Here is a 9,520-nt window from a genome sequence, read left to right on the forward strand (position 1 = left end):
CGATTTCGTCAACACACGGTAATCTGGCATCGAAAATAAAAAATATTTTTTTGAATATTTTTTCGTGGAGGAAGGAAACTATCAGAAGAGGAGGGGGGGGGGGGGTAAGAGACAGAATTGTAACTATGACTGGCTGACACGTAATTAGATGAGCGTGAACAGTGCAGCGTTTCACTGCAGTTTCCAAGACATTAGGTCATCCCAATCCTATTGTCTACAGGTTTAACTAACCAGCTTTGAACTTGCGCCAAAGTTCCTTTGGGTTATGTGTAACAACCTTACCTTCAAAAACTTTCTAATAAACTAAAAAAATCATATCCTATATCCACTGTGTATTTTACATTATGTTACTTATTGTCTATTACCTCCATCTCCTCATGAATTACAGATGGGAGGGAATGCCGTAAAATGTTATATAATGCCCCATAAAGCACTGATACTTTGTGTATTCAGTAATCGTATACGATTACAGAAAACCTAGCGTAGAAAACTCCAAAAATCAGAAATGTCACTTATTTCTTATAGCAACTAACGACGCCCCCCCCCCCCCCTCTCTCTCTAGCTCTCCTCTCTCACTCTCTCCTCTTCTCTCTCTCGCTCTATTCTCAAAGGAATACAGTGGAAATATTAGCTGAAAAAGAATATTTGAATACAATATCAAAAACCAACATTTATAATTTTTTTAAAACCGAAAAGCCATCTCTATACACAGAAGACCCCGTTCATTATTAATATCAATTTCGAGCTGTAGCAGCATAAAAGTCATAAACCACTTTGATTGGTAATATGATTTCTGCTACGTCCGATATAACAAGGGGTCAAAACTCCATTACATTAACTGTGTAATTTTAGTACAACACGACATCATATCCGCTGGGGAAAATGCTCTCAAAACATTTTTTTTTTTTATGGAATCTCTGTCATTATTGGGTAATAACAACAGGATGTCCTTTTTTCAACAAAGGCCATGATTAAATTTGTATGGTTATTTATTCGCGGCTTTATGACGATGATTAATCAAATATGAAACGCTTGATAGGAATAATGTTCCTCGAAATGTAACGTTCACCTGACAAATTCATTGTTAAATAAATTACCAGTTACTCTGGAATCAACCATTAATTTAAACCCTTTAAATAAACTAAAGTACTAATAACTTTCGTCTATATCTAGATACGTTTTTCAAAAAATAATGTTTAATATAATTAGGTGATTTAGGTATGGATAAATCCACAATCAAAGACGCACATACGTATACATACGTAGAATCTACAGGATACTTTTACCACATAGTACATATGTAAATATAATTGAAGTGACAAGCGTATCTAAAAAACCACGAAGGATTCGTTTGGTTAATACAGCATTGGGGATATCATAATTATGTACATGCATTTATTGAATAACTTGATTATGAAATATATAAAATGTGAAATATAAATAAAAGTAATGCCACGGTCGAAAATGAAAAACGAGAACTGCCGAGATCTTTCGGTCTTAACGACCCTTTACTATAGGCAAGACTGATTAGTACAATGAGAAAAACTTTAAAGAAACCCAAAAACCTCATGTGGGCTAGATTAAAGATTTAAAAACAACCATCTACATGTGGACACAGTTAATTTAGTCAGAAAAAAATATTTCTGACTAAATTACCTATGACCACGTGTGGGTAGCTGCTTTTAAATCTTTAATGTAGCCCACGGGCAGTTTTTTTCGTTTCTTTAAAGCGAATTGGACCCATTGACTATATATATAAATATATATATATATATATATTGATATATATATATATATATATATATATATATATATATATATACATATATATAAGATATATATCTATATGATATATATATATATATATATATATATATAGTATAGTATATTATTTATATATCAATACAGACATACACACTCACATATAAATATATAGATATCATATATATATATATATATATATATATATATATATATATATATATCTATATATATATATATATATATATGTATATGTGTTCATCAGTATACATTTTACAATATATATGTACGTTATTATATTTTGGCGTTTTTATGGGCTCTTTTTATTAGGTGGAATTCTGTTGTAATGGAACATTTTTACCAGTCACAACACACACACAACACACACACACACACATATTATATACATCACACTACACATTATATATATATATATATTATATATCATATATATTATTATTATATATATATAATATACTATATATATATATATATATATATATATATATATAAATAAAGGTTTTTTGCCACGAAGGAAAAAAATGAAAAAAACCAATAGGACCGAAAGTGCTCGGCCACTCTTTGTTTTTCATTTTTTTCCTTCGTGGCAAAAACCTTTATTTATACATAGCATCACGTTTTATATACTTCGTGATCAAGTTATTCATATATATATATATATATATATATATATATATATATATATATATATATATATATATATATATATATATATATATATATATATATATATATATATATATGTATGGTGTGTGTGTGTGTGCGTGTGTATATATACATATATATATATATATATATATATATATATATATATATATATATATATATATATTATATATATATATATAATATATATATATATATATAGATATATATGATATAGATATATATTTAAGGGGCAGTCTATTCGAGAGTGAAACATTGACCTCTCTAAGTTCCCAACAAAATCGAATAACATCAATAAACCCACTTAGCTAATTACGATTATTCATTTACACTGGAAGGTTTTCCCAATTTCTGTCTGCTTGTTCTGTTGGAGGTGAAGTTTTGGATATTTCATTTGCTATTGAAACTTTTGCTAAAAGTTATCCTTTCATGAAACTAACTTTGGGATACAACACTGCCCAAAGTTGAATATCTGAAAGCTTCAGAGCATTGTCCTGAATCTCAGAAACCATTTTCCGCCATTATCTAGCCTCAGAAAGGTTCAAATTTAGAATAATTCCACTATTTTATTTCCTTGATTTTATGAGCGACGGTATTAGCTGCCTTAGTTAATTATGTTACTTTATCGGCTAGGCTTTTCAAGTATTTAAAGAAAGACACACAGTTCTTTTTATATAAAGAAATCAAACGGAAGCAGAGGGAGAGAGAGAGAGAGAGAGAGAGAGGAGAATAATGAACTTGATATTGTTTTCCTATCACTTTTTTAGTGTCTCACACGCACAAACACATGCACACACACACATACACCAAGCAACGCACCGAAAATAAATAATCACAATTAAACCCAAGCAACTTTAATTTTTCCACACTGTGCACGATATCTTTCGTTCGCCCACACATACGATATTCTTTGTTTCACCGACTTTGGCCACCAACGAAAGGTCTTCAGTTAGAGAAAGAGAAATTCCATCCTAACACGACTATCCATTGCTCTGTCCTAAGGTCTTCTTTCCTTTCGTTCCGAAGGAGAAGATGAGGTAATTATGAGGCTACTTTTGGTCTCTGTCAGGGAAAGGATGACAGGTGTCCATCAGTGAATTGAGCGTCTTCATTGTTGAAGTAGATATTTGTGACTTATTTTGCATCACGAACCACAGAGAGAGGACTGAATGGAAATGATGAAATCTTCTGTCACGACAGAGAGAGAGAGAGAGAAAGAGAGAGAGAGAGAGAGAGAGAGAGAGAGAGAGAGAAGATATTTACCAAAACGGTTAATATGTGTTTTAAAAGAATGTATTTTATTTCAGTTATTCATGGAATATTATGTAAGAGGGTAAAACGTTTATCGGCCAAATATTGTGAGAATCGTCCAAAATCTCTTGAGTGACGGACAGTAATGACCTAATCTGTTGAAATTTAATCAGACTCCCTTTTAAAAAATTTGATAGAGCTCAGATCAAGCAATTAGATTGACCCTGGATATAATGAGTGCATCATGATCTAAATAACTGGAGCCAAATCTCATTACTCTCTAATCACATCGGCCTTTTCCGGATGCAATTATTCAAAAGTATTTGCATATATTTCTTTGTATTTATGCAAATATGCGTCCTATTTAAGTAAGTGTGTATTACAAATTACGCAAGCAAAGAGAACCAATCAGGCATAGAAGAAAAAAAATTTTGAAGTAGTTTTTCATAGATTTAAAATAACATTTCCATCAGAAGGAAACTTTTATCAAGGATTATCACAGCCACTTGTATAGATAGCTCTATAAGCTGTATAACAAATACATGCGAGTTATTGATTTAAGTAATCAATAAAAAGGAAACCAAATCAATACACATATATTATCAGAATAATGAATGAATAATAACCAAAAGATACATATATAAATAAATAAATATAAGATAAACAAGTATTAATCCGATGCCTGGGTGAAAAAAAAGCGCATGTGAATAGAAATTTTGTGGCACAAAAACATATGCTTAGTGCTTAGTGTTTTTGGCATCCAAATCACGATGGTTGTTCGGTTTGTTTAGCGAGCTCAAAATAAACGATTTCTTCAGTACATAAAGCAAAAGTCCTCTCTTTGAGAACGAACTGAAGTAAAACTGAAGTCGAGATTGACATTGCCTGCCCTGACTGACTCTGAGTAAGCAATCGACTTTTAAGCATTATCGAAAAATTAAATTATTTTTCCTTTTATATTTTAAAAATTTTCTTTGTTCTTAACTGTTTCTAAAGTTCCGTTTCCTATAATGAACTAAAGAACGTTAATTTGAAAACTCTATCTATTCATAATGCTCTGTGAGACCAGCAATTAAGAAAATAACAGACAGCGAAGACTATGGATGTTTCTGCTATGCCATTAAATTTCGTCATTGGAGAGAGAGAGAGAGAGAGAGAGAGAGAGAGAGAGAGACAGACAGACAGAGACAGAGAGAGAGAGAGAGAGAGTTTACCCAGCCATGATATCTTCGTATAGAACCTTTATATCTAGATTTTATTACTGGAAAGTCAAATGTTCGAAATTTCTCAGAAAATTAAATGTTCAGTGTTTTATATTTATGTATAAGAGGTCATTGTGAACCTGATAATTTTGACATTAACGATAATATTAGGTGATAATAGCCGATCGCTGATGCAGTTGGACGAAAAGAAATAAACATATCAGTTCTAGTAGATGACAGGGGAACACAACAAATGAATGTTTACTGTCGTAAGTAAAACTTTTTGTTATGTAAAACTCGTAAGTAAGTGAAATATGGGTGGCAAAGACCGTAAACATTCTCTCTAACACGACATTTTCCTCGTATTTGCATTACTGGTTAACTTCCGTTTCAATGACTATAACTGTCTCTCTCAAAGAATTATTTTCACCTATTGGCTGATCTTAGAGCAAGAGAATGTGCTGGAATAAGGTCAGCTAAATCTTCGACTACAACAATAGTTCAAAATTAGTTGAAACTTAACTTGGACAGGCACTCATTTAGAGAACTAACAACTGGGATATAACTAAAACGTTCCAAAAATTATGTGAAGAATGCTAGAAAAAGTAAAAGAAATTATACTATACTGAGAATTAAGATATATATATATATATATATATATATATATATATATATATATATATATATATATATGTATATATATATATATATATATATATATCTATATATATATATATATATATATCATATATACATATATATATATATATATATATATATATATATATAATATTATATATATATATATATATATATATATATATATATATATATATATATATATATATATATATATATATATATATATATATATATATATATATATATATATATATATATCTATATATATTTATATATATATATATATATATATATATATATCTATATATATATATATGTATATATATATATATATATATATAATATATATATATATATATATATATATATATATATATATATATATATATAGTATAGATGTATAGAGAGAGAGAGAGAGAGAGAGAGAGGAAGTATTAAAAAAATATGGACTAATTGATTACTCGTATTTTACAAAATGTATAAGCCAGGTGTGACTAAAAGGAACCTAAACCTACTGTCATTGGGTTTAGCAACTTTACCTCACAGTCATTATTTCAGTAGTCGAATTTACGGTTTTTTTTTTACGATAAATTTTATATGGAATATGAAAAAAATCAACAACACCATAACAATATGAGACACGGAAACGAATTTAACACCATCAACCTTCAGGAATACACCCTAATTACAGAATATAGAAGAAATTGTTCCTTGGTTAGGGAAAATATTATCTCAAAATCCGCGACCATCGTAAAACTTCCCCAGCCACACCCGAAAGTGTCTCTGGTGGGCGTCACAGGAGACTTTTACCTGGATGGAGAATTATGGAGGAGAAGAAATGAAAAGTTGGGAAAGGTTCGTTGAGCTTTCCTCATACGACTAGAATTTGAGAAATAACTAGAAGTGTTCGTGAACTATCGGTGATAAGATTAGTGTGAAAATAGTAGGATAAAGCGTCTTCTAAGTTAGTTTATCAAGTGTAATACTATAAATCAGAACAAGATGGCAGTAAGTTCCAACTGCGGGAAAAGGTGGCGTAATTTGGCGTGTCTAGCAGATTCGCAATACGATGAGGTAGCAGGAAGGGAACTGGCATTTCTCATCTATGAAATCAGCAACAGTCCTAACCAAAAAGATACAAAAGCATTCATAGATATATTAGAAGGATATAATCCTTCAAACTGGAACAAATCTAATGAAAACATCTTGAAAATAATTGAAGAAGTTCCAAATAAAATCCAAGTGGTCAAGAGACTCATAAAGAAAATATACATAAACCAACATATTCCGACAAAGAAAATGAATAAGGTGAATCTTGTGAATATACTAATTGATGCATTAGGAAAAAGAATGCCAAAAGCATGCAAACTGTGTAAGGTTTGGTATAGCATAGTCAATCCACAAAACCTAATCAGAAAATGTGCTGCATGCAACATTCCGACCCATCCACAGTGTGCTGAGGTAATACAAGATTTGAGAAAAGATACAAGAATTTTTTGTTCAACATGTCTATCATGGATAGACAATGTTATTAAATCAAGATTGAATGTACAAATAGTTGAGGATGAAGAAGAAGAAGGAAGGAAGAGGAAGAAGAAGAAGAAAAAGAAGAAGAGGAAAACGGAAGAGAAGTAAACAAAAATGAAATGACAGAAAAAAATAAGGAAACAAAGAACAAGATAAAAGTATGGATGCAGAGATACTCATTGATACTACATATGAGGCAATAAGCAGCATACTACGAAGAAATAAATTACGATATGACAACAGAAAAGCAAATCCCGAAGAGGCTCTACCCAGATCTATACAATGACGGGAAAGAGAAAAAATAGACAAGAAAGACAAAATCTGCAACCTTTTGAAAGAGGGAATTGCAGATTTGGAGAAAGATGTTTACTACAAACATCCTAAGATATGTCAAAACTATGAAATATATGGTAAATGTGCATACTTAGATGGATATGGGGATGATTGCAGAGATCTGCATCCAAAAATATGTAAAAAACCTAAAAGAAGGAAAAGGATGTAAGTTCGACAAAAATGCAAATATATGCACCCTGTAGCCATGAATCATAATCAAATAAATAACCAACCAAGTAATAAAATCCAAAATAAGAAAGAAACAAATAAAGAGAGAAATCAAGAATATCAGGTAAAAGAGAAAAGCAAACCACCAATGAGATATGCAGAGGTGTCAGCAAAGAATTTCAAAGCATCAGCTCCGAAATTCTACTCAAGAGATAATAACTGTATTTATTATGCAAGAGGATATTGCAGAAACGGAGAAAATTGCAGATTCAGACACAAAATGAATAATTATGATGAAGGAAGATCAAAATATTATGGAAAAGTTGGATTTTTTTAATGTCAGAATTTCTGGAAATGAAAAAAGAACAACATACCAGAAACAGGAAAGAGACATGGGAAAATCCTTATTACTACCAGTATTAAATGAAGGAGAAACACGCAAACCATCATAGTGATGAATGCGAGGTTTAGTACGAGTAACTCAAAAAGAAAAATAGAGTACTTAGAAGAACTAACAAAATGAAAAGAAAATAGATATAAGATAAGTGAAACCTGGTATTCCCAAGAGACTGGAAGAGACAAATCAAAGGGTTCCAAACTTCCTAGACAGAGAAAAAATGGAATCAAGGGGGAACCGCATATGGGAAAGACAAAAAACAAGGAAAAATATATGAGAAATATAGTAACTCAGAATGTGAACTAATAGCGGTAGAATTTGAATCTGAAAATTGATGACATAGTAATATATAGACCTCCTAATACTAAAGAGTTTGACTTAATAATTGAAAAATGGGATGATATATATAGAAATCACAAGGACTGGACTATTCTCCTATCTGGTGACTTCAACTTTCCTTTCGTAGAATGGAAAGAACGAATAGGAGATTGTGGTTGTACTTATACATATAAAAAAGAGAGTAATAGTAGTGCAGAAGATAAGAGGCAATTTGAAAAGCTATTAGATATGCTACTAGAATACAACATTCAACAAATAAATCACCTGCCAACAAGAAAGGAAAATACTTTAGACCTAGTATTTGTGAACGAGATGAATTATGTTAAAGAAATAATAGTTTATAATGCGAGTATTTCAGACCATAATGTCATAGAATTACAGTTCATTCCAAAGCAAGTGAAAATAGAGATAAGCAAGAAATGAAAAAAGTGGGAAGGATATGGAAAATACAACTTCTACAGTAAAATATAAAATGGTCAGAAATTAATGAAGAATTAAACAAAGATTGGGATCAACATTTTCGTAAGTGATGACATAAGGGTAAATACGGAGAATTATATAAAATATTGGAGATAACAGTGGAAAAATATATACCGAAGAGAAAAGCAAACATCATTTCATGCATACCAAGAGACAGAAGAATCTTGTTCCAGAAAATCAGAAAGTGGAAAAAAGGTCTTGCAAAAGAAAAAAATTGCATGGAAAGTTATAGAACTAAAAAGTAGATAGAAAATGCAGAAAAAAAGATTATACAATCAAAGAAAATGAAAAACGGGACTTGGAAGAAAAAAACCCTATTAAATATCAAGCAAAACCCCAAACTATTATACTCATATGCGAAGAAGATGAATAAAAGAAGAATAGAAATAGGCCCTCTGAGAATTGAAGGGAGATTAACGAATGAAAAAAAGGAAATTTGCAACATACTGGCAGAACGATATAAGAGAGAATTCACCCCTAGAATAGATAATGAAGATAATGATATAGATGAAATAAGGGATGAAACAAAATAGTGAATATTTAGCTGACATAGATATTAATGAAGCTGATATTGTGCAGGCTATAATGAAATTAAAAATGGAGCTGCTGCAGGGCCTGATGGAATTCTACTATTTTGTTAAAGAAAGTAGTTCATTCTATCGCAAAGCCACTTGCAATATTATTAAGACAAAGTGTAGATACAGGCAAGATATATGATGAGCACACAAATTAG

This window comes from Macrobrachium nipponense, chromosome 4 (assembly GCF_015104395.2).
Source record: "Macrobrachium nipponense isolate FS-2020 chromosome 4, ASM1510439v2, whole genome shotgun sequence".
NCBI lineage: Eukaryota > Metazoa > Arthropoda > Malacostraca > Decapoda > Palaemonidae > Macrobrachium > Macrobrachium nipponense.